The sequence below is a fragment of the Gorilla gorilla genome, chromosome 1 (assembly GCF_029281585.2).
Source record: "Gorilla gorilla gorilla isolate KB3781 chromosome 1, NHGRI_mGorGor1-v2.1_pri, whole genome shotgun sequence".
Taxonomy (NCBI): domain Eukaryota; kingdom Metazoa; phylum Chordata; class Mammalia; order Primates; family Hominidae; genus Gorilla; species Gorilla gorilla.
Window position 1 is genome coordinate 141967542 of NC_073224.2, and position 27674 is coordinate 141995215.

At 35.1% G+C, this 27674-nt stretch overlaps 1 long non-coding RNA gene across 1 annotated transcript in view; it reads left to right on the plus strand.

Moving 5' to 3' along the window:
- LOC129529360 (uncharacterized) overlaps positions 1–27280 on the plus strand; it is a 54607-nt gene extending 27327 nt beyond the window's left edge. The window contains exons 3-4 of the long non-coding RNA XR_010130360.1: positions 10281–10448; positions 17773–27280. This is a non-coding gene — a long non-coding RNA (uncharacterized lncRNA). The remainder of the gene's footprint in view (positions 1–10280; positions 10449–17772) is intronic.
- Positions 27281–27674: the final 394 nt, after the last annotated feature.

Sequence of the window (27674 nt, forward strand, 5' to 3'; positions counted from 1 at the left end):
CTATAAAGCACGCTTCTATGGAATATTAATAGGTTCACCTCAAAATAAAAAGTTAAATGATCCCTGTGTGCTCTACTTCCTGCTTTTATTGTAGTGGTAAATGACAGACTCTGGACCATACTGTCAAATCCTAGCTTCCTTAATATACAGGCTGTGTGAACCAGACAAGTTATTTAATCTTGCTTTTCCTCAGTTTCTATGTATAATACAGAAAATAATAGTACTTATCTGATAGGATTGTTAGGAGGATTTAAGTGTGAAACACTTAGAACAATGCCTGGCAGAGAGTAAGCACATTTTGAAAGAGCTATATATTGAGACATTGCCTATAAGAGGTTCTGAAAAGTAATGAAGTAATGGAATCTGCTTGATATTACTTACCCTAGCATTCCCAAAACTTATTTGAGTGGTCATAACCAGTTGGGGGAAAATAATGTGTTCATGGGAGTATTGGTTTTGGAAATGTTAAACTAGATTATTCAGCTCCGCTGCATATTGGGGATTTTTCACCTAACATGGGATACATGAATGCCATTTAGAAGTTCTTTAAATCCTTGGAAACTGATGAATTCTATGTGTATATGCTTGTTTATCTGTACATATTTTCTGAAGACAAGACCCATGGATTATATCTGACTCTCATATTTCTACATATGTGTTTTTATACTTTACAGAAATATCAGAGACAAAAAATAGGTAAATCTTCTACTGTTTTAATATTCTTTTCTTCTGTTTCTGGTTGATCTCCAAGTTCAGCCTGTACATTATTATTAGGCTTTTTGGATTTTCATCCTTTTAATATAATTTTAAATTTCATCACCATCCTTTAATATTTTAAGTTACTCTCTTACCATTTCATATGAACATTGTCTCTTAACATAGTTTTATCCTCCTTTTATTAAAAATAATGCTTTCTTGTGTACTTCCGTGAGTGCTAATTGTATTCTAATAGTATTTTTTTCTGGTTCCTGCAGCAAATCATTTCCGAAACAAAATTCTTCTACTAAGTCATCCAGAAGCTCTTTCCTTTCTATTATTTTTTATTGTTTTCACATATTCAAGTTTGGCCTTTATTTTATTTATTTTCCTCATTCTTAAAGAGGACAATAACTAATTACACTTACAGTGTGACAGTTAAGATGGTGAGCAAACCGTCTTGTCCCAGCACATTTTCCAACAGTGATTTTGGAAAACCTTTTCAGACATAAATTTGACAGGGAGGATAATACATGTACATTTCCCATACATTTCAGTTTCTATCAGATTTTGCCTATTCCCTTCCTCCTTTGAGAGGACATCTTTTTATGCTCTTGATTGATACTCTGATACTCCATAATAATGTAAATATCTTTGTATAACATGTAATTGACTAGGATGCATACTGACCAGAGGTTTTCTGGGTTCTACAACTTTCTGTTAGGACATACTCATAGATTTTATATACCTGAAAATCACTGTGCCATCTTCAGTATCCTATTTCTAATTGTTCGCTTCTTTAGAACTGAAGTCTGTACCTGAATATGGAAAGCTGTAGTTGGGAAGTAAATGAAACAATATTTAGTCCAATTCAATTAACGGTATCTAAGAAATAGAAAATGGGAAGTGCCTTTCCTCTGGATGAAATAGTCTCTAAGAGCAGATTTCATGATGTTTCAAGGTATGAGCATTTATCCAGACAGCCCTTTTATTTCTCACATCAATAGCTTCAGCTCACCATAGGATAAAACAACTAACTTCCCCTCCAAAAAAAAAAAAAAAAAATCTGTTTCTCTTTCTGTATTCAAAACTTTGCCTTATATATTCAACTTTCTTCAAGTCTTCCACACTTGAGAACTTGTAAAGTAGCCCACGAAGCCATGTGGTATAGTGTGAAGAGCAAGATGCTTAGAAGCAAATTATCTGGTTTGAAAACCCAGATCTGAGTATTTGATTTGCCTGAATCTTCATTTCTAGAATGTTGTAATCTATATAATAATTATATCTTCCCTACCAAGGCCAAATAATTTTCATAGTGATTAAATGGGAACCGATACTATTTTGAAATTACGAACTTTAGAAAACATATATATCAAAATTTTCAGGGTGCAGCTAATACAGTTGTAAAAAGGAAATTAGGTCGGGCGCAGTAGCTCACGCCTGTAATCCCAGCACTTTGGGAGGCCGAGGCGGGCGAATCACGAGGTCAGGAGATCAAGACCATCCTGGCTAACAGAGTGAAACCCCGTCTCTACTAAAAAATAGAAGAAATTAGCCAGGTGTGGTGGCAGGCGCCTGTAGTCCCAGCTACTCGGGAGGCTGAGGCAGGAGAATGGCGTGAACCAGGGAGGCAGGTTTGCAGTGAGCCGAGATCGCGCCACTGTACTCCAGCCTGGGCAACAGAGTGAGACTCCGTCTCAAAAAAAAAAAAAAAAAAAAAAAAAGGAAATTAAGCATCAAATGTCTTTATTAAAAAAGAAAGTTCTCAAATTAATGTTATAAATTTCCATCTTAACACTATATAAGAAGAGGCACAATTTCAATTCAAAGAAAGCAAAAGAAAGGAAACAATACAGATAAAATCAGAAATCATTGAAATAGGAAACACAAAACCAATAGAGGAAAATCAGTGAAACTGAAAGCTAATTATTTGATGAGATCCATAAAATTAATAAACTTCTTGCCAAACTGCTCAAGAAAAAATAGAACGAACACACAAATCACCAATGTCAGAAATAAAGAGAGAATATAACTGCAAATGCCATGAAAATAAAGGAAGAAGAAAAAATACTATGAAAAACTGTTGCCAGTAGTTTTGATAAATCAATGAAATGGACAAATTCCTTGAAAGACAGAAACCTCCAAAGCTCACTCAAGAAGAAGTAGCTCTGTATCTATTAAAGAATTGAATTCTATTAGTGAATTCTACTGAATATTCAAGGAAGAAATAGTAACAATTCTACACAAATCCTTGCAGGAAACAGATGAGATAGAAAGACATTTAAACTCAGTATTAGGCTGGCATTATCCCGCACCTATACCAGACAAGACACTAAAAGAAATAAAATTTCAGACAATATTATTCATGAATATAGATGTAAAAACCTGTAACAAATGCTAGTTACTAAGATCTTTACCAATTTTATCTGTCCAAACATCTATTTGTATGTGCAATATTTTTATTCCAATCTCTGCAACATCATCTACTTCTTGCTTTCCATTCATTCTGTTCTTGTCCTATTTCAGTCTTATAACAATCATCTGGATTATTAAAACTTTCCAACTTGTCTCCCACACCTTCACTCCATTCTTTTCACTGCCCTCTATCAGAGTTTCCTTCCTAAAATTCAACATCTCTTTTGATAGTTTTACAGGATTATTTAATATAATTAGTATCCTTTAGTCCAATATTTGAAACTGTATCACTATACTGTTGTATGCTCAGTTGGGGAAACTCCATCATCTTACTCCATCTTTCTAATATTAGTGCCTTTACTTCATTATATCCATTACATCAAATCTTAGACTGTTAAAATCTGACTTCTTCCCCAGTTTTAATTTCTCCAACTTTAGGTACCAATGCTATTTGGTTTGAACAATTATCATATTTCACCTTATATAATAGCTGAATATAGCATTTTTGTTTTTGTTTACACATATTTGGAACATAGCAGATGATACCAGAGTTTACTCTCTATGGGTGGAATGCCTGGCTTTGTAATAAGACTATACAACTTAAGATTGTTGTACAGTATACTTAATGATACTCTGTCTTCTTGTCATTTAACATAGTATAGTATGCACATAAATGTTAGATTATTAATAAATACTTGTTGATGATGAGATCAGACAGATTTAGTGGTAGATTAGAATAAAGCTTGACATATCTGCCTCTTCTTTCGGATGCAAGCATCATTTGGGAATATTTGAGCTTGTTTCTGTCTCTATTTAGCAGCACCTTTTATACTGAAACCACACGTCAGTATGTGAAGATTTTCCAAATGCCTGGTTCTGTAATTTTCTTGTCCAATGAATAATAAAAGTATTTTCATACTTGTGGTTAGTTAGTTCATGGCTATCTTTACTTATATCCTTAGTGATCCTTCATCCTATTTTTCCCTTCCTGACTCCAGGCTTGCATAAGCATGCTTCTTCCATACAGTGGAAGAATGTCCTTAATGCATATAACTATGATACTGAGTTTGAATATTTTAAACATTCTTTTATCTAATGCATACACAACTTGGGGCAATGAAGTTTCCACTCAACTACAAGAAGTACTTATTTTTCCCATTTATTGTAAAAGATACACATCACTAATGTAAATATATACCAGCTCACATGCACAGAGGGAACTCATTTTAGCATAATTTCTTATGTTGCCTAGAAAATTCTTACCTTCAATTTGAGAGGATATAGCTTAAGAAATACCCCTCTAAATATCTCATTTAATAAGTAGGCACTTTCATTCTTTCTTCTATTGTTAAGGTTTATATTCAAAAACCACTTTTAAGAGGTATTATAAAAAAGATAAAAACATTCGATATACAACAAATTACCCTTAATACTTCCCAGGAATCAGATATAATTTATACACTAGCAATAGAAATGTTGAGTCAAAATATCATAAATCACAAATTAAGAATTTAAATTTTAAATTTAATTTTTATTATTTATCTATTTTTACTTCAAAATAAAATCACCAAAAATGACATCAACATTCATATCTTCTGACTGTGTCTAATTCATAAAATAGAAAAACTAGAATCCATAATTTTCACCAAGTTCAAATAGGCAGCATGCCCAATAGACTTAAAATTAATGGACATATTGCACTTAGAATTAATTTAAAAATATGTATTGAGCACCTACTATGTGCCAACCATTATGCAGGAGGACATGAGCATTTTCTTAGTAAAATATATAAACAAATTTAGTTTTAATTTTAAAAAGAGACCTTTACTGAGAAAATGTAATCAGTAATTTGTCTCTCAACCTCAGAACAATTAAGTTGTCCCTGTTTCCAAATATCCAATTGGAGAGTTTCCAACTTTCCTACACCTCTATTATATTATGAATAATGTTTCTAGCCCACTAATTTTGCTGCTAATCAAACATTAAAAACAGATTCTTTATACTTTCAGATATGCTTTGAAAAAGGCCCCCCCAACATATGCACCAAGGAATTATAAGTTCATTAGTACACCGTTTTTCAAATCTTAGATTCACAGTTCATTATGCTACCTTAGAGATAAAAATACAATTTTACACTTATATGACACTAAAAAGAATTAGAATTAACAGCTGATTATGAGTTATAATTTTGAAATTAATCTATAGACAGCTCTAATTTAAATATTTCAAATCAAAAACTACCTTTAATATTTTATCACAAACTATACTTTAAACCTAAATTATACTATTTAGAGTAAGGCTTTTCAAAAACATGTAGCATTTCTGGATTTTAAAAGAATTTCCATACTTTATAATATAGATTCTAATGTATACAAACCTAAAAATAAATACAGACTTTGCATTTTAGAAACATTCACCATGCTTCTTATTTGATTCATTCTTTTTTTTTTTATTACACTTTAAGTTTTAGGGTACATGTGCACATTGTGCAGGATTCATTCTTTACTCAGTCGAAGTTTGTGGCTACGTATTTCTTTTCTTTTTTTCGTTTTCTTTTCTTTCTTTTTTTTCCTTTTTTCCTTTTTTCTTTCTTTCTTTTTCTTTTTTTTTTTTTTTTGAAACAGAGTCTTACGCTGTCACCTAGGCTGGAGTGCAGTGGCACGATCGAGGCTCATTGCTATCACGCCTCCCAGGATCAAGTGATTCTTGCGCCTCAGACTCCGGAGTAGCTGGGACCCCAGGTACGCGCCACCATGCCCGGCTAATTTTTTTTTTTTTTTTTTTTTTCGTAGAGATAGGGTTTCGCCATGTTGGCCAGGTTGGTTTCATACTCCTGAGCTCAAGCAATCTGCTCGCTTCGGCCTTCCAAAGAGCTGGCGTTACACGCATGAGCCACTGCGGTTGGTCATGGCTACATATTTCAATGGGAAATGAATTACCTGTAATCCAGTGATATGACATAACACTACAAATCACAGAAGCACATATAACATCAATTCTGGCCATAGAAAATGCCTGAAGTAGTTATCATATGCCACTAAAGCACAGATCAGCACTGAGACCAATTCATGAAATTTAAGCACTAAGCCCTCTAAAACACTTTACCTAATTTGGAAAGACTTCCCCCAATTTCAGTAAAGTTTTATAGAACAATATATCCAAGTTACACGTTAGAAGGAATCCAAACCCAGCTCATCCTCCTAGAAATATAAATTGAACAGACCTTATGGATCTGCTTTTCTCACACTAACTCTGGCCATAACTGTTTACTAGGCACTGTGTCAGACCATTAGATAATATATTTGTGTATAAACAAATTATTTGTTTACAAAGCCTATAGTGGTAGTAAATCCCAACAAGATATTTTTCTCTTAGTTCTTGTGATACAGTCTATGCAACTGCAAATAACAATATGAAGTACATTGACATAAGATACTCTAAAAGAAATTTAGGGCTAAAATAAGAATTGGGGAGGATTTTTTCATTTTCTTTTTCATGCCGACTCAGTTATTTCTTTAGTACCCAACTGATTTTTTTCTTAAAAATCTTTTCTCCTCACAAGGAAATACAGCTAAGTACATAAGATAATGCTCTGCTATTTACTCTCTTGGCAGAATATTAAAAATCATGCTCAGAATAAAAAATCGAAAAGAGGAAAACACATATAAACATATACATTCACAAAAATATTGCTAAGGAAAGTCATTATAAAATGTTCTTCAGGATATCAAAGGTCATGCATGTAAAAACCATACGTCTCTTTATTTAATATATCATGGATGAACTCAGGGGATCATCAAAGTTATTTGATTAAATAATTCGATATTTGGTCAAGAAAATTTGATATTATTATGACATCTTATGAAAACATTTGACTAAACTGCAAAATAAGCGTACTTACTGCCATTTATTTAATTATTTTACATTTGAAAATATAAAATGTGAACTAAAAAAATCTCTTTTGAATACTGGAGAAAGCTACTGAAAATACTGGATGTCAGGAAGTCTTTTAAAGATTTTGTCTAATCTTTCCCTCTTCTACTATGAATTGCTGCCAAATTCATAATTCTAAAACATGACCTAACCATGTAATTTCCTTGTTATCTTTGAGTAATTTCATAAAAATCCTTTTCACCATCCAGTGTGATTATAAACCAAATCCTATGTGCCCTTCTAAGATGGCGGCTTCCTCCACTAGAATGTTTTTGTTGTTCTTTTATGCCTGGCTCATTCCGACCCTTTCCTTCCTATCAGTTCCTGAAACTGAGTGTGTTGCATCTTCCTTGTATCACACAGCGAGTCCAAATTTCTCCCTTGCTTGACTTATTGTAATAATTGGAAATTATTCCTTGAAAGGTTGCATGTCATGATACCAGTAACACCCAGTAAATTAATATGTTCCCACAGTTCATTGATAAGTTACTTGTTGGAAGTTGAAGAATTCATTTGCCTAAAAAATGCTAAATATAATTAATATTCCAGCCATATTTTGGATAATCTGAAATGTAGCTGAAACATATTACTGATAAAAACATAATTTCCAAAATCATTATGAAAAGATGTATACCTGTAATCCCAGCACTTTGGGAGGCCGAGGTGGGCGGATCATCAGGTCAAGAGATAGAGACCATCCTAGCCAACATCATGGAACCCCCCCACCGTCTCTACTAAAAAAAAAAAGAAAAAAGAAAAAACCCACAAAAATTAGCCGGGCGTGGTGGCATGCACCTGTATTCCCAGCTACTCGGGAGGCTGAGGCAGGAGAATCACTTGAACCCGGGAGGCAGAGGTTGCAGTGAGCCGAGATCATGCCACTGCACTCCAGCCTGGAGACAGAGAGAGACTTCGTCTAAAAAAAAAAAAAAAGGAAGAAAAAAAGAAAAGATGTAGTATACCATAATCCAGCTCAACAACTGGAAGTCAAACGTTCATCACTCCTTCATTTTCTATTTTTTTGTGCTTCCTTGTCAAATTATGTAGTGCTGGATATATAGCAGGTGCCTTGGTTTTTTTATTGCTTCAAAACTAAATTCTCAAACTTACTGGCTTGAAACAACAACTATTTAATTTGTTTACAATTTTGCAGTCTGTGCTGGACACAGCAACTGATTCCTCTGCTTGTCTTGCTGCTGGTCACTTCTGTGGGTGAATTCAATTGGTAACTCTGCGGTGGGCAGGTCGGGAAGTTGAGAGAGCTAGGCATCTTTCTTTTTCCATGTAGTCACAGGTTCTCTCATTCTGCTTGGTGCTTCTCACATGCCCTTTCCAGAAGCATAGCTGTATTTCTGCCTGGAGGCTCAGAGCTCCTATGAGTGTAAAAGTGAAAACTTCCAGACCTTTTAAAGCTTGGTCCTGGAACTGGCACTCTGACATGTTCTTTTGATTAAGCATGTCATTGGTCCAGCCCAGATTCAATGGGAAAGAATTATACAAGGGGATGAATACCAGGAAACTTGTTCACTGGGGGCCATGAACGGAACAGACTGCCAGAAGGCTTAATCACTACTTACTGAGTTGGCTGTGAGAAATATAGAACAATGTATTATATTCTTTAATTGTTGGGGGAAAATGAATTTAGCATTTTGGTAACATGCAAAAATCAACTAAATGGAAATTAAACACTTTGGTATGTACAGAGTGTGACTTGGGTTTTTTTTTTTTTTTTTTTTGACAAAGTTCCACTTCACCACAATATCCTACCAATGGGAATTAAATTAAGAAATTTTCATTTTTTTTCTGTGTTAATTCCTGGTTTATAATGCTGAATAATACTTTAGAATACTATCCCACATACTTCGAATAAGGATGCAAAGCATTTGCTACTTTCTCCTACCCAAATATTTGATTTTATGTTAGCCTCAATTTCATAATTTTATGTGACCTCAGAAAGCAATTCATTAGCATCACAAAGAAAAATAATTAGTCAAAGCATCCCAAATAATGAGCTTGCCAGGTTAATGTTTAAAGATACCACAATTACTTGTCATTTTTTAACCACAGTGCAAATGTTAGTCTTAACAGCTTATAATGAATAACTTCAGAGTAAAGTGGGAACTTTAACACCTCCTTCAAATTCCACCCTGTCCATACCTTTATAGGAAAAAAAAAGCGTGCTGGTTAGCATCTTTTGACTGCAAAGGCCACCCAGTAAGGTAATCTAAATAATGTTAGATAGTCAGGATGAAGATGCAAAATATAAATAAAAACAACAGTCTCAAAGACTGTGACATTTATAGGTCTCAGAGATTATTTAAGTCTCAAAATATTTCTAGGAAGGAGATCTTATCAGTCCCAGAAAGTTGTCAGTTAACCACTATTTCCTTTCCATACTTGTTTTTTCACTTGCAAATTTTGAACTCTACCTTCTATCTTTTCTGTCTTTCAGTTTCTGTTGACTCCTAGTCTACTAATTTTATCTGGGATGTTCGGGGACATTAGGAATAGAACATTTCTTAATTGTGCAAGACTCTTTCACACACTGCACAATATTGATTCATCCTCAGACACTAAATGCTTGTGGCACACATGGTCATTGTGACACCTGAAAGTACCCCAGCACCTTGTCATCTCCCCTAGAAGGTGCAATAATCATTTGCACTCAGGGAAGAATAACATAGAGCAACATGAGTTTTCTATTTCCTCTCTGGCTAACAACTAGCTAGCTATCATTGTTTGTAACAGATGGGAGTTCACAAATATTGGTTGTTTTAGATGATTACATTTATTTGATTGACTAAAAATTAAGAGAACATAATCTTAACACATAATCCAATAATAGTGCTTCTAGGTGCTTACCAAACTGATTTGAAAACTTATGAACATACAGAAACCTGCGTGTGAAGCACATGATCATTAGTCATTAGAGAAACGCAAATCAAAATCTTAATGAGATATCAAATCACACCCATTACATGGCTATAATAAAAAAGATGGACAATAACACGTGTTAGTGAGGAGGTGGCAAATTGAAACTCTCAAACATTGCTGGAGGGAATCTAAAATAGTACTGCTGCTTTCAAAAATAGTTGGGGAACTCCTCAAAGAGTTAAGCAAAGACTTACCATATGACCCAGAAATTACAGTGATAGACATATATCCATGAGAAATGAAAATATATGTTTATGCAAAAATGTGTACATAAATGATTATAGCAGCATTATTCTTAATAGCCAAAAGTGGAAACAATTCAAATGTCCAACAACTGATGAAAAGATGAAGTGTGGTATATCCATATAATGGAATAATATGGAGACATAAAGTGGAATGATTGACACATGTTTACAACATGGATGAACCTTGACAACGCTGTGTTAAGTTAAAGAAGCCAGACACAAAAGGTAATGTATCATTTGATTCCATTTGTAGGAAATGTCCAGATAGGCAAAGCTATAGAGACAGAAAGTAGATTAGTGGGTCGGAGGCAAGGGAGAATGGGAAATAATTGTTGGGTACATGGTTTTGGGTGCTGCAAATATTCTTGAATTAGATGGTGGTGATGGCTGCACAATACTGTGAATGTACTAAGAAACACTGAAATATACATTTTAAAATACATTTTAAAAAGATGAATCTTATGGTATGCAAATTATATCTAAATTAAAAAAATTAAATGATAAAGCTGCAAAGCAAATCTGCACGAGTTTTTAGAAGTCTTATATATAATAGCCAAAAACTGAAAGCAACCAAGATGTCTTTCGGTAGGTGAAAGGTTAAACAAACTGTTGTCTATCCAAACAATAGAATACTATTTAGTGATAAGAAGGAAGGAGCTATCAAGTTACGCAAAAATATGCATGAACCTTACATGCATGTTAGTAAGTGAAAGCAGTTAGTCTGAAAGGCTACTTAACTTATAGTTCAATGTATATGACATTTGGAAAGGGCAAAACTATAGATTCAGTGAACAGACCGGTGGTTGCCAAGGGTTCCAGGAGAGGGCAGGTTTAAATAGATAAAATACAGGGGATATTTTGGGCAAGAAACTTTTCTGTATGCTATTATAATGGTGGACACATGACAATTAAATTGTCAAAACCCATAGAACTTTATAGCACCAACAGTAAAGCTTAACACATGTAAATTAAAACAAAATCATATAGGAGATTAAGAAATCCCATGATGGAAGGCAACGTGTGACAGAAGAATCTAACTCTACTACAAGTGGATGAAATAACCGCACTAAAGAAAGTAGGGAAAAAGGTACTGATGGAAGCAACTTCGGAAGTTTTTGGAGTCCACAAAGCTAGTGACAAAATACACGGTACCTTATCAATGTAGTATAGTTGACAAAGTTGTTTCCCGCAGGGTTATGGCTTAACAATTCTGACACTATCATACATATACACTGGAACTGAAGAATTAAGTAAATGGATGGTGGAAGCCAGGTTTCTCACTGTTGGAGTGGGAAGTTACAAAAACACTAGGGGTGGTTAGAATGATCAATGTGGCAATGGGTTAAAGTTAGAGACATTAGTATGAACTCATGTTTAATTTAGCACATTATTTAATTTCCTCTATATATTACAGGTGGATTATGGAAATATTTACAGATAAGTGCACATACAAGGGTTAGTATACATAAATTTGTTTTTGCTCTGTCAGCTGAGAAGACCTAGAAAAATGACACTCCAATAGCAATAAGCACATCTAGTGCCCAGATCTTCGTTTCTAATGTACTTTTCTCCAATTGAAGGAAGCAAGTTACCTGGGAAAATGGTTGATTCCAAAACCGAGGCTGGGAATATACAAGATAAGCTTGGGGCATATTGTAGTGCCAAAAAGTAAGGAAGTGTTAAAACACACATACACACACAGAGACACAAACACAGATACATAATGATGAGTGAAGGAGGCATATCAAAGGGACACTGGAGCCAAATGAAAAAGCTCTCAATGTCAAATGCTGGAAAAATTTGAGCAACAATAAAAAAATAAAGTAGTGTGGATTATAACTCAAAGTATAAAATAAACATCCATCAGTCCATATTAATATAAATAAATAATTGAATAAGTAAATAAATAGGGGAGAATAAACAGAGCTTTCATGCAGAATTCCAAATAATCTATGTAGGTACTTGGCTATAAGGAGGGGGAGCATAACTCCCCATCCTCTGTCCCTACTACCTATCCAAACCCTACCTTTTTTTCAAAGCACAAATCAAACTCTACTTATTTTATATTATCCTCCAATCTGGTCACTCCTCCCTACCACCACTGATCTTTCTTATTATTATTTTTTCTTTTTTTGAGACAGAGTCTGACTCTGTTGCCCAAGCTGGACTACAATGGCATGATCTTGGCTCACTGCAACCTCCACCTCCTGGGTTCAGGTGATTCTCCTGCCTCAGCCCCCCGAGTAGCTGGGATTACAGGCACACACCACCACACCCAGCTAATTTTTTTATATTTTTAGTGGAGACGGGGTTTTGCCATGTTGTCTAGGCTGGTCTTGAACTCCTGAGCTCAGGGAATCCACCCGTCTTGGCCTCCCTAACTGCTAGGATTACAGGCATGAGCCACTGCGCCCCGCTGATCTTTCTTATTTCTAATAATTATATGTGGTCTTCTCATAAGGGACTTCATTCTAAAAAATACACTATGAAAAGAAAGAGAAGAAGAGAGTAATTTTACAGTGGATAAACCTGACAAACAATATCTCAGCCAGGTGAACAAATTTAATATCAACAGTGATAAATCATATTGCTAGCACACACTTGTATTATGATGGGATAAAAATGGAAGTTTCCTTCTGAAGTCTTCCTCCTAAAAATCTTTAGCCAATCTAATCATTAAGAAATACCAGACAAATCTAATTAAGGGATTCCACAAAATATCTGACTAGTACTACTCAAAGGTCATCAAAAACAAGGACAATCTGAGAAACTGCCACAGCGAAAAGGAACCTAAAGAGACATGTCCAGTAAATGTAGTATGGTACACTGGTGGGATCCTGCACGAGTGAAAACTATTAGGTAAAAGCCAAGGAAACCTGAGTAAAGTAGGAACTTAGTTAATGATAATGGACTAACATTGGTTCATGAATGTAATATTCGTACCATACTAATGTAAGAAGGTATAATAATGGAAACTGAGTGTGAGATGAATAGGACCTCTCTGTACTATCTTCGAAACGTTTCTCTATATCTAAAACTATTCTAAAATTAAAAGTATATTAAAAGTAGAGGGATCGTCTAGGGATTATACATTGTCACTATTAAACTTTACTCTTCCACTGCATTTTCCACTCTTTCACTGGTCATTCCACTCTAACATTTTATGATGGCTGTGGCTCCCGTGGAAGATGAACTTCCTCTTTTCCTGGCTTAGTTGTGAGAGACACTCGCCAAGATCCTTGAAACAGCGAAATTGAGTGCTAAGTCTTTACAGGGACCCACAGAGGCTTCTCCTTCTATGAACCTACATACTCAGGGGGCCTCTACTCTGTGGAACTTGTACTTCCTTTCTCCTTTCCACTCCTTCCCATTTCCCAATCAGGAAACTCTCTCATTAACCCCACCCACTCCAACTGCCTCCCAAAACATAAGCCCTCCACTATCCTGGTCCTGTTCTCTCTCATAAAGTGGATTAATATCTCAAGAAGAAGTGCTTATTGGGTTGAAAAACTATCCACAAAAATGAAAAAATAATCTATTCATCTATCTTTGCTTGATGGGCAGCATGATTAAAAAATGACTCATTAGAAACACAGTGGCAAGTCTTCCTTCTTGGAAACTGGATGTAGAAAGGGAGGGAATTACATTTACAACTAGTGAGTCACCTTCCTTCAATGACAGACAAAATGGCTCTTCTAAAGCCACAGCTAACCAACAAATGAGCATACAAATAATAATCCCCTATCCCATCACCACCACCTCTAAAATACATTTAAAAAATGTATTTCTGGGAACACCTAAGCCTCCAGGTAAAATACTAAGTTAAGAATATGATTGGGATGCATATTATTAAAGAAGAATTTTGGCTCTGGGATTGCAAATAAACACTGGATAGTCGGGTTTTATTAGATAATATAGTTGCATGGTGCAGAAGATGACCACCTTACACACAGGAAACCTGAGTAGTTGGTCAGCAGGTTTGACAATTTCTCCAGGAAAGGACTTATTAGTTTGGTAGGCAGCATTATCTCTTTCAATGTGAACAACAACAACAAATACACACACACACACACACACACACACACACACACACATATTTACATACACAAACATATATATGTATCTCTTTCATAGAATATTTTGATGAAAGGTATGCATTTTTCAACTTTTTTTCCTCATTTTTGCCTCTACCCAGTCAGTGGGATTATAGCTTCAGCTGAGAGTTATTAAAACAGAAGACAAGTTTTAGAAAAGTCAAGTTTTAGCCTCTTGATTTCAAAACCTGAAGTTACGGTACATTGTAAGATTTGGGAGAATATGCAATCAGCCAATTTCTACACTTCCTATCCTCCCTATCAAGGGAAAAAAACTAGTCACTATTGGGACTCTGAGAAAAGAATCTGAGCCCTGATGTTTTACATCCCCTTGCCAGCACCCCATCTTTGACACATTCAGAGCAGAATATGAGGCCCACACTGGCACAGCAGCAACTGAGAGAGAACACAACGCTTTGAGAGTCTTGTCTTTAGGAAACAGAAGCTTCTTGTACTCATGCAGATGGACCAGCGAATAGAATGGGTGATGCTCATCTCATCAGTCACCACACTGGAACATGCAAATGACTAGGGCCTAGGTGCCTCACTCTCCTGCCTGAAATATGGGCACTTTGCTATCCCCTAAATTTAGAAGAAACTCTAGGTGAATGGGAGAAGAAGTATTAGATTGGCTGAGATTTTGTTTTGCCACTTGGCTGATTGAGGATTCAAAATAGAAATTAACTTTTATTATAGAACACGTAAGTTATATTTTGAGTGAACCTAAGTCTGAAGTCTAAAGGCTAGTAACTATTACAGATTTATTAACACTTGAAAAAAGGAAGGATGCCTTTCTTTATACCCCGAACTTTGAGAAAACACTGCTAAATATAAAACTGAGGGACATCTATTTAATAAAGAAATTGAGGAGGGTTAATTACATAAAATAGCCCATGTGTTCCTTTACAGTCTGCAGACCCCTTACAATTAGGCACTGTAATGCAACTTGTTCTGGCCATTGAACTACGAGTAGAAGTGACATATGTCATTTCTTATTTAAGTATTTTACTTTGAGGTGAGAAATTTCTGCATCTTTATAACCACTTGGACCGAGGAGGCCATATGTTCCTGAAGGTATAATCAAAAGAAATTGCAACCTCTGGCGGCTCAAGTCCCTGTGTATCTGTATAGAGCAGAAGCTTTCTACCAGCCTACATGGGATATGTAACGTGAGCAAGACATACACCTTTGTCGCATTAAGCCTCTGAAATTTCTGGAGTGATTTGTTATTGTAGCATAACCTATCCTACACATATTAATATTTTAGGGAACATCCAAACTTTAGAATAATATGAATCTACTAAAAATCACATTTCAAGTTAAGTAAAAAAGATAACAAATCAATATTTCCATAAATTGATATAAATTCAAATGTTGATAGTACAATTATGAGTATTTTGTATTTTCCCCTTTAATGTTTTGTGTTTTATGATTTTATCACATATTCAGAAAAAAATGTGAATGAAAGTGATCACATATTTCTTAAAACTTCATTACTAGAAAACCAGGATGTGTACTGTATACAGTCTTAGGTACTGTAATAGGAGGTAGGAAAAATTTTTCTTTCAATTTTAAACCAAGGGGTTCAAACCTCACATCCCTGAAAGCTACTACCCTAACTATGTCCTTATTAGTCCTTCGATTCTTCTTTAGGATTGCAACACTGTGGCAATTGAAAATAAAAGGAATAACAAGATCCCACAATTTTATCAGAACATCAAATCAAAGCCACATGCATTTATTTGTTGAACATTTATTCAGTGTACCATGAGGTGTCATGCGATGTCAAGGACGAACAAGAAGTGCATATATCAATTACTGGAATATTACACTCAAAATCTGACCTAGTAACAAAAGACTTAAACAAGCAAGAATTGGTGTACAATAGCTTATAAACAGCCTTCCTTTTTTCCACTATATATGATAAAGTACTGAGTTGAATGCACAAACATAATATTTTCTTGCAGCAAATTTGATGTATTGTGGCAGAATCTCAGGCTAGGTCTTTAATGTGCCTAACTAGGTAGTGTCTTGGGTCAAGGAACTTAAACTCCTAGAGGCCCATTCTCCTGAACTGTAAAATAAGCATAATAATATCTTCTGGATTGATAATTAAGTATCATATGAGTATGTATAATGTACATCATGCACTTAAAGGAGTGTGTGGCATAACATAATCTCTCAATAAATGGTGGCTATTTTTGTTACTCAGTCTCATCATATCGTTTTACTCATGGGGAAGAAAACATGCAAGTTCGAGGTTGGAAATTACACAAAGGCATAAAGCTAAATTAACTCACAGTATATTTGAAAAATAGTATTAGATGCACCAAGTACCTCAATAAACATATGAAAGTAGTATATGTAGGAAATTGGTTGTGAAAGGTAATCGCTATTTAATTATTTTCCAACCAGAATGCACAGTTAACACCTGGGTGTTTTGTTTTGTTTTGAGACAGGGTCTTGCTCTATCACCCAGGATGAAGCGCAGTGGTGATCATAGCTCACTGAAGCCTGGAACTCCTGGGGTTAAACAATTCTCCTGCCTCAGTCTCTCCAGTGGTTAGGAATATAGGCATGCACCACCACACCTGGTTTATTTATTTATTTTTTATAATTTTTAGTAGAGACAGATCTCACTATGTTGTCCCAGCTGGTCTTGAATTCCTGGACAATGCTCCCATCTCAGCCTCTCAAAGTGCTGGGATTACAGATGTGAGCTACCATGCCCAGCTGCACTTAATACGTTTTGATCTCAACTAACGCCTGGCACTTTCTATCCACTTTCTCATCCGTCCATTTTATTGTCTCATGTGGGTAGGACTTACTTCCCTATACGTTTTTTGTACCCTTCTTGGCATAGGGTGCTAGTCCAGCAAGTTAGGATAGGTGGTGGCCAAAGATGGATACCAGCACTGCAGGTTGTTAGCAGGTGGTGTTTCTAGGGTGAGCAGCCAGAGATTTCAGGGTGAGGAGCAGGATATGGTTTCATATGATGTGGTTAATTAACTGAGATGAAAGCTGGAAAAAGAAAAAATGAAGAGAGAATAAGGACTAAGGAGTTTCAAAAGAGTTATGGGGACATTGATATTTATTCTTCTGGCTACCACAGTGTCCTCCTACCTACCAATCCTTCCAGCACTATTGACCTTATTACTTACTTGCACTGGTATTATATCTAATTTCAGGTCGTTGGTACCAACCAAGTTCAGGAATGATAGAAATCTACCAGTAACAGGAATAACTGGGAGAAGTTTCATGGAGAGGGAGAAGGAATGCATTAGATAATTTAAAGGACTAGATTAAGTATAGAGAAAAAAAATGGAGAGAATCTAGGTGAGTGAGGGCAACAGCATGAGAAAATGAAGATTGGGGGAAAGGAGACTGGCTTGTGCTTGGGGTAACGAAGATACTGCATTAACTTTGTTCTTATTAGTCCTTCTATTCTCCTCTAGGATTGTCAACACTGTGGCAATTGAAAATAACAGGAATAACTGTTTTATGACAAATGGACCTGAACCCTATGAAATGAATTTGCGAGCACTGGCACAGTTAACATATGCTACAAACAACCATCTTCAGACAGTGTAGCCAACCAACTGTGCCAGACTTAAACTGATGACCCTGAGGTGAATCGTTGTATTGCCACAACATTTCTGATCCTCAAGGCTCTCCATGCTCCTAAACTCTTTTCTTTAATATTCTACAGTGTGTTTATTTTCACGGTTATAAAGTCATACTCAGATTTGCAATGATATTTACTACCATATTTCAGAGTGTTTTAACTGATGTTAGTTCAAATCAATTCTGGAGAAACTTTCCAGCCAAGGGAATTGCAAGCTAGCTGGTTGACATTGGAGGTCAAATACTCCAGGGTATGGGTCTCAAATCACTTAATTCTTCACAGCAAATTAGAAACGGGACTCCAGCTGGTGCTAAAGAATAAGACAGACTTGCTGTATAAGGACAAGCTGCTGCTTGGATTTCGAGTCTTTATATTCCTAAAATAAAAAATGTGAGACCCAATTCCCACCCCCCAATCTCATTCTTTCAGAGTAAAAGATTTCTTAACAACAGCAAAAATCTGGCCACCTGATTTCAATACATAAATCTTGCCAAGGTATAAAAATAAAATATGATTTAAACAGCAACCTGTAATCTCCTGTTGACGACCAGCTGTGCCTCCTATTAGTATTAATGGAAGTTACACAGGCATAATAAGAAGGAGGAGAAAATGCCACCTTATGCTTTTTGCACACCTTAACATTTTTATAGCAAGTCTGATTACAAGGGTTTACTTGAGCGGCAATTAAACAATGATTGATTACTCAGTACAATTTGTATTCCAGGCAACATGCAAATGGTAATGAAATTCTCAGATAAGGAATGGAATAAATTCTTCTCACATCAGAGAATCACATCTTTTTAACAGAAAACGTTTTCTTATATGGAGAGAAGAACTTCAGTATAAGTTTCTTAAATAATGCATGTTTACCCAAAGACAATAAGCCTTGATTTGGATTTAGAAAGGAATGGTAATGATTTTTGCAAATTGTACTTTCCACTTCACCTTTAGACTACGGCTCTCTTTCCATGATGACAAACTATATGGATGGAAAGTATAATATTCACTCACAAATATATTGACTTCGACTATAGTCACAACTATAAACAATATTTTTCATCATATTTTGACATTGCAGAAATAATATCTACTTTTAAATTGAAAGTGAAGTGAAAGGTTTATTTATTAAGTGTCTATCATGTGCCAGGCACCATTCTAGGTGTAGGCAACACAGCAGAGAACACACAATACTCATGGTAGAGAAGAAGAAACTGACAATATACAAGTATACAGATATAGATACAAAGTCAGTGTATATAGAATAAAGAAAACGATCAGGAGAAACTGATGGGCATTGATGTGTATATGTACCTATTCATATTCAGGGGAAAATGATGGAAAGGGAAGTCGATGACTTTGCACTTGCTTTTTCCTACTTAAGGAAGATCCTGATCCAACATCATTGAATAGTTGCCTGCTCTGTACCATTTTGATATTCATCCAAGTACAAATAATAGAAAGAGCTTAGAATTAATATGCTGGATAAATAGTAAAGCCACAGTGGCTGACGTGGTATAAGCTGGAGTAAAATGGAGATGACATGAGATCACAGATACACAGAGGTATAGTCATTGCAGGCCAATTTAAGTAATGTGTGCTTTACTTTAATTTTAATGAGAATCCATTGATAGGTTAACAGGGGAGTGTTATGATGTAAATATGTTTTTCAACCATCAATCTAATTGCTGTATGTATGTTATGGGGTATAACAGAAATGTGACCTACTTTGAAATCTGCATTTTTCCTGAAGAACTGGCTAATACATTATCATTTTCACTTATTGAAAATTTAACGTAAAAGAGAAATTGCAGTTAATATCTTATAGTCAGGTATGTTTAAAAATAAAAATCAGAAATCGCTCCTGCTTTAAGGTACTATTATCATAAAAGGCAGGGATATGTGAAAGGAAAGAGAAGAAAAAGTTATGATGTCTATAAAAACAAAATATTAGAAAAGACTATTAAGGATCACATTGTCCATCAGCTTGCTTTTTGCAGCTGGGATAAATGGCTGTTTATGTTCTTTGTTCAGATTTCCAGGATAAAGACTTCATATCATCCCTGGTAGTCCACGCTAATATTTTATCTTTGACATAAAGAAGTTATTTTTTATATCCAATTACATTGTCTCAATTTATTAAACCTATTTCATGACCTGATGTCAAAATAGAAAACAACTGCTCACTATTCTGATAAAAACTATTTTAATACAATAATTTATTCAAGCTTAGCCAGCTTTGTCTTCTGTAAGCTAAACAATCTGAAACTCTTTTATCATTCCCTATTTTTATCACTTCAGTCAAATTTTTCTTATGCCCAGAAAAATCTACTTTAAAGTATGAATTGCTTCTTGTATCAAAGCACATACAAGTTGATTAGAAATTTATGTTCTATGTTTAGCAATTTAGCTTAGTTAAAATGATGAGAGGAAGATGACAAAGTATTTAACACATTATATTTATGTCAAAATCTGTGATACAACTCATGGCGTAGGCATGGATTTACTATGCGTAACAATTACAACTATACATATTTATTTAGGATGTGGATGATACATGTAATATATTTAGTCATACATAATAGGCATATACATATGTTTGTTTCTTACTGTAACAAGGAAAAACCATGAAATAGATATTATCATTCTTTAATCAGGATTCTCATAGGTCACAGATTAGACTAGAATAGAACAGCAAAATAGAAAAATACTGTAAGGGAACATATTACTCTATTTCAAGGCAGACATCTAAAATAGAAGGTATTGAATGAAGGAGTCCTGGGCAAGAATCCAAGATCTGCCACCCATTAGTCTTGTGAAGATACAGCATTAACATTGTGAAGCCCCGATTTTCTTAATTATATGATAATTAATATACAAAGTCTAATAAATTGCTTAGCAAAATAGGAACTCTAAATGTTAGTTCCATGAATAAAACCAAAATAAAATCCATTTGGACGTTTATAAAACCAAAAAATGCTCTTTATAAAGTATACTGCACTTAAAATAAATAAATAAAATTCACGATATTGTGGTGGTGTTTCAATAACTCCTACCTACCACCCCCAAGAAAGAAATTAGGTATCTGAAACTCCAATACAATACATAAGTGTCAGTTTCTACATTTTTAATTTCAGATTATTGTGGTAATTAAATAAAAGATCATGTGTAATGTCCTGGGCATACAGTAGATGATCAATAAAGTCAGCTATTTTTATTAGCTCTAAGTAAAATTAATGATTAAGCATGCATGGTTCAACAGAGGATGCAACACAGCAATCAATGGTAGTTAAAGCTAGTACAGATGGGAAGGTGGCTCTGTCCATATACTCTAGTCATTCATTATCCAGGAACAACAAGTGTGGGCCAGGAAAATCTTTCCCTAGAACAATAGTGGATGCCAAGATCCTAACCACTCAATACAATCTCTCAGAAAGAAACATTTGGTGGCCTTTAAATAGAAAGTATCATGCCAAAAGAATGTTTTTGGTTCTACACTTTTTAATCTCCAAATTGAAAATAGTTAAGTTGAAAAATGTTTCTCAATGGAAAGATGTATTATATTCTTCAGGGGGTCAAAGTCAATCTTGAAATATGTTAATGCTGTTACAGCCTAAGGTGCTGCTGGTTTGGAAGACGGGCAAAAAAAAAAAATGTATAAAGCCTTTAAGAAACAAACGTGTGTGTGACACAGATGGCTGGAATAAATTATGGGACTCAAAAAGCGGTTCAATTTGCTTAGTTTTAAAATCCATTTGGACATTTATCAAAGTTCACATTGTGAAATGTATTTGTGCTACTTGGAAGAGTGATAGTAATCAGCACCCGCAACACCAACCCCCAGAAAAGAAAAATAAATAAAAAAAGGAAAAATCTATAAGCTCTTTTCATTGAAGCCTAAAACAAGATAGTTGAATTAATGAATCTAGTGATGACTCATTTTAAGCAACAATTGGAAAAAGTATGATGGATGATTTAAAATATACATACAGACATACATGTATATATCTATATATACACAACACATACGATGGCATAAACACGTAATATATCGGTTCTTCTAAAAGATTGTCAAAATACTTTCAGAATGGTTATTCTGTTTAAGATACAAAGTACCAAATAATCTTTCCCTTAAATTCTGCAAATAAGATGTGAATATTCTTTAAAATTTAATAAAATTTTTAATAAATGGAGAAGAAACTGCTCAGAATATTTGAAACAACAAAACAAATTAAACTATTTGAACATGTTGAAGGAAAGATACAAGGAAATGGGAAATATTTTCAAATTTATTGGAAATACCAAGGTCCTTTGCACAAGTGACTGTATTTATCAAATATTGTCAAGTGAGTTGTTAAGACAAGAAGAATGAGAAATGTGTTTCAGAGCAAGCTGTTAGCTTAGAGTTTCTCTGATTGACATACATGATAAATTTCAATTTTTGAATACCTAAAGATGCACCGAGGTGGGTGCTTTTGGGAAAGTACACAAACATGTTGATTTTTATTCCATTTGCTTGTTCAATCAACATATATTTAGAGCACATCTACTTAAATCCAGACACTGTCTAAACTGAGTGATTCAAAGATTAGTAAGATGTAGTCTTTGCCCTTGAACAGTTCTGTCTGGTGGATGAGACAGACACATAAATGTAGAATATTAAATGCTAATACACAAGCATGAAAAGAGACTATAACCTACAATCTGTTTCATGAGTTTTTTCAAAAACATTTATTGATCATCTACAATATGCTAGGCACTGGTTCAGACACTGATGATACAGCAGTGAACAAAACAGCCTCAGGGAACTTACATTCTATTAGGAGAAGGCAGGCAATGAGAGCACACATCACTAAAACAAATAGAATGTCATTTGTATTCTATTGCTAGGGAGAAAAATAAAATAGGAAAAGGGGGGTAGTGAATGTGAGAAATGTGAGCTGCAATTTTAAATATGGTATTCGAGAAGACCTTACTGAGAAGGTGGTCATTATGCAAGTGCTTGAAGCTGATGAAGGGCTATCTGTTGAAATACCTAGTATGGAATATCAATGCAGACAGAGGGAAGAGCAAATGGAAAAATCTCTGTGGGTGGAGTTGGAGTAAACAAGAATAGCAGGAATGAGAAGGAGAGAAGAAACAAAAAGCTAGATATATACATACATGTCTTGCGGGCCATTGTACAATTTTTCTACTGAGTGAAATGGGAAGACATGATGGGTTTGGAGTGAGAGACAGACAGGATTGCTGTTTCATAGATTAAATAAATCAAAACATTCAAACAACTATCTTATAATACGACATTCTCCACATATTTAGATTATTTTGCCTAGTTAAAGCTTAAGGAGTTTGCGCTACTTGCCAATTTCTATAACTCTTAAAAATAATTTGCTCCAGACTGATGATAATTATATTGCTAATAACGGACTATAGATTATAGACAAATTTGGTATTCAGCTTTTCATATAAAATACTTCATATAAAAAAATTACAGAATACCTAATATGTATCAAGGGTGGGAGTAATGAGGTTTTTACCCTGCATGCACAAACATACACATTTATAAAATGTTTGTGTATTGGTCTAGCTGCTCAGAGTGCAATGGAGCTTGTAAAATAACTTTTACTTTTTTGTATAATTAACTAATATGTGTTTGTTACTTGTCCATGAATATTTAGATCTTATATCATGTTATTTGATTTATTGATATATATATATCATATATATCTTTATATATATATTTATATATATAATTACCCATGTTTTTTTCTGTTAATATTCTTCTACAACATCATTTCTAATGCCTGCATAAAGTTGAATTATGAATTCACCAGATTAATGTCAGTTATTTATGTATTTTTTATTGAGATGGAGTCTCACTCTGTTGCCAAGCTGGAGTGCAGTGGCGCAATCTCGGCTCACTGTAACCTCCGCCTCCGGGGTTCAAGCAATTCTCCTGCCTCAGCCTCCCAAGTAGCTGAGACTACAGGCACGCAGCACCACGCCCAGCTAATTTTTGTATTTTTAGTAGAGACAGGGTTTTACCATGTTGGCCAGGATGGTCTCGATCTCTTGACCTCATGATCTGCCTGCCTTGGCCTCCCAAAGTGTGGGAATTACAGGTATGAGCCACCATGCCCGGCCAATGTCAGTTATTAATAATCAGTTATCAGTCAGTCATCTGTTATAGGGCATATATGTTGTTTTATTTTTGCATGAACAACTTCAGAATGAACATATTTTTGGATACATCTTGCAAAAAGAATATTGTTTTCTTAAAAAAATCAGAAATAAAGTTGATGACTCAGAGAATGCACATATTTACCGTTTGGCTATTGCTATAGTTTGAATGTTTGTGTCCTCCCAAAATTTACATGTTAAAAGCTAATCACCAATGTGAGGATATTATGAGGTGGACCCTTTGAGGGGTGATTAGATCATGAGGGCAGAACTTTCATAAATGGGATTAGTGCCCTTATTAAAGCAACCTGGAGAGCTGCATTGTCCCTTCTGCCATCTGAGGACACAGCGAGAAGGCATCATCCATGAACCGGAGGGTGGGTGCTCACCAGACACCAAATTTGCCAATGTTTTAATCTTGGACTTCCCAACCTCCAGAATTGGGAGCAGTAAATGTCTGTTTATAAGCTAACCACTTCATGGTATTTTGTTATGGCAGCCAAATAGACTAAGAAAGCTATGTATTGCTCAACTGCCCTGCCTATATACTATACTAAGTTTTTACTCATTATGGAATCTTATGAACCTGTTAATTTTATTACACCCTCATTTCCTTAAAAAATCTTTGCCAGTTTGATGTGTGAAAAACTCTATGTCATTATAATTTTTTGACATTGCTTTGATTACTGATTGGGTTGACTCAATTTTCACATTTTCATTAACTGCTTGTATTCCCTTTTTTGTGAGTTGGCCATTGATGCCCTTTATCTATTTGTATATCACTGGAAATGTTTTCCTCTTAGGCTTTCTATACTCTCTGCTATGTTGAAAAAGAGTAATGCTAAACAATGATCTGCAATGAAGTTTTAAGATAAAAATATGATAGTTATTCATAATATTTATTTACCTGCTATGTACTAGGTACTATGTTAGGCATGGAGGATTAAAAGATAAGACCCATTAAAAATTATCAAGGATCTTACAGTGTAGGGGTAGTGTAGGGGTAGGGGTAGTGGAAATCATGAAAACAAACTGCAGAACAAGAACAGCACATCGTTCATTATTCAGATGATTAAAAATTGATGATTATAATTTTATGTAGGAAAACAGAATGAGAGCCATTGACTGAGAGACGGAAATCCTTCTGGAGTGTAGGTTTTTCTTTCTGGCCTCTGATTAAAAACAGAGATCTGCCTTTTAAGTGCCACAACATGCTAAATTGCAACGGTATTAATATATGGTAGAAATGTACTATTTTGGTTTCTAATGGCACTTATGATTACCACCCAGGCTAGCATGCACAGGAAATGACTGAGCCCATCTCCAGAAATCACTTGCCTTGGTTGATTTTCACACATTCAACCAAGTGAGTATATGAATATGCAATTACACATACATCGCAATCAGAGTAATACTTCAAAATACACACTTGATCATACCATTCTTCTACTTTAAAAAACTTTCATGGCTTCCCATTTCTTATAGAATAAAGTTCAAAACCCTAAACAAAGACTAAATAAAACATGGCATGCTTACCTTGCAGCTTCACCCTGGGTCACTCTCCCACTAGTTGCTTAAACTCCAGCCATCAGGGCCTTCTTTCCCTGTTGGATATCTCTGACCCTGGAGCTTTTACACTTTGCTCTCCCTTCCCGGAAGTCTTTTAATAACCTCCTTTTGCCTTTTTAACTCTTACGTTGTCCTTTAGGTCTCAGCAGTAAGGCCATTACCTCAAGGACTCCATTGATTTCTCAGGGCCCTCTACTATAACAGCCTTTTGTTTTTCATTGATGTTGCCATTTGCAGTAAATATATTTGTGTGTGATTATTTTGCAAATGTCCATCTCCCTAACTAATCTGCAAAGCGCAGGAGAATAAGAGTTCACTTTTATTTTGCTCATCACGGTACCTCTAGTGTTTTCCACTGAACCTAGCATGTGTTCGGCACATAATTATCAGTGATAAGAATGAATGAACAAATACAGAAACATCTCAGAACAATGAAATAAATGATGAGATTTAAAAATATGAGTTAATTTTTATGTCCAGGCATGATGATAATTAAGCATGTACATTTTACATGCAGTATAGACTATTTGTTAATTAATATACAGAGGTAACAATGCAGCTTAGGTTCACTAGGAAGCAGACTTTGCAATAGAAATGTGTGTGCAGGAAGTATATTCATTATTCAGTGCTGTCTGGATGAGGCCCAGTGAGAGCAAGGAAATGAAGCAGGATGGGCAAAGGGAGAAGCTGAACTCTACAGACGTCCCAACATATGTCCCAGCTAATCCCTTGAGGGACCTCTGAAGGTGGGATGGCCCCTAAAAGGTGTCTTGAATTGAGGCAAGGGCCCAGCCTTTAAATTCCCACATCAACTGTCATTGGATATCTGCTACCCCAGGAAAGGGCTTGAACTTCCATGAGATGGCTCTCTTAGCCAGGGGCAATTTCCAGAGAGGAACTCAGCAGACAGCTGTCAACCACTAACACTCCCAGGAGCTGAGAGAATGAGTGCCTCAGTTTTGAATGGGTTGGGGGATGGGTGGTGATCTGTGAAGCACATCATAACATCTGCTACAGATAACCAAAAGGGAAAATACATACTTTAAGGCAAGGATATGAAGAACTTGCTCAAATGTAAATGAACTAGAAATTATAAAACAATAAAATTCCAGCAATAAAACAAGAAACCACTTTAAATGCCAGTTCTTGGAATTATGACAATATTTGATGGTGAGAGGAAACCAACAAGGCCAAGGAAAAGACCCGTAAGTAGTAAGGCAAATTATTTCAGGGGACATTCATTCTAAAGGATGTTTTCCCCCCACTTTAAGTTAGATAAGTCTATAAACTTTCCCCTTACACTGCATTTTACTCAAAATCTTTCATAGGCAATCATGCATTAATGACATTTTTCTAGAACGTGGGAACGTGGGCATTGAAAGATTATATCTTTAAATTTGTAATATTTAATTTATATGACACTGTTCAATTTACAAAATACTATTGCATACATTTTGACATCTGACTCTCATAGTAATCCATTCAGTTAAACCACTCATTTAAAATCACTAAGCGGCAATTTTTGTTTTTCAGTTAGTGGCTAAAGGTTTGTGGTAACAGAGACAATGTCTCTATTGTCCACTGAGATGTCACTAATGCTTACCACAGTGTCTGAAACAATTGTACTCAATAAATAATTGCTAAATAAATTTATGGGAGAGGTTTGTAGTTTCTGTGTGTTATCTGTGCTTTTTACGGCATTTACATAATACATGCCGATATACTGCATATCTATATATACAATATGATAGACATGTAGTTGAGCACATTATACTGTTTGTTCCATGAAATATGAACCAATATATTCCTTTTGGTCTTTTTAACAGGCATGCTGGAAATATTTGGGCCTAACTGATCTTTAGTCATTATCCTACTGGTCAATATGGGTAGGAATTAATTTGGCTCTTGAAAATCAGACAGTGGAAAAAACGCACCTCATGATCATTCAGCCTCTGACTTTTTGGGAGGAAATCATTTTCAAAGAAA